Source organism: Palaemon carinicauda, chromosome 29 (assembly GCF_036898095.1).
Source record: "Palaemon carinicauda isolate YSFRI2023 chromosome 29, ASM3689809v2, whole genome shotgun sequence".
Taxonomy (NCBI): Eukaryota; Metazoa; Arthropoda; class Malacostraca; order Decapoda; family Palaemonidae; genus Palaemon; species Palaemon carinicauda.
Window position 1 is genome coordinate 72,117,520 of NC_090753.1, and position 453 is coordinate 72,117,972.

Consider the following 453-nt stretch of genomic DNA (forward strand, 5'->3'; position numbering starts at 1 on the left):
TATGTTATAGATTTTCTTTTATTGTTATTGATATGTTTTAACGTAGATTTTCTTTTATTGTTATTATATATTTTAACGTAGATTTCTTTTATTGTTATTGATATATTTTAACATAGATTTTCTTTTATTGTTTTAAAATATTTTCTTGTTTTTAATATATTTTACAGATTTTCTTTTATTGTTATTAATATATTTTAACATAGATTTTCTTTTATTTTTATTAATATATTTTAATATAGTTTAGATTTTCTTTTATTTTTATTAATATATTTTAATATAGTTTTTCTTTTATTTTTATTATTATTATCATTATTACAAAATGCTTAGCTACAACTCTAGTTCATCTTAGGCAAAAGGAAACTTTCTTTATTATAAATTAAGTTATTTCTGTAAGTTTCAAAAATTTTAATTTCAGTTTGCCTTTACGATTATTATTATTATTATTATTATTAT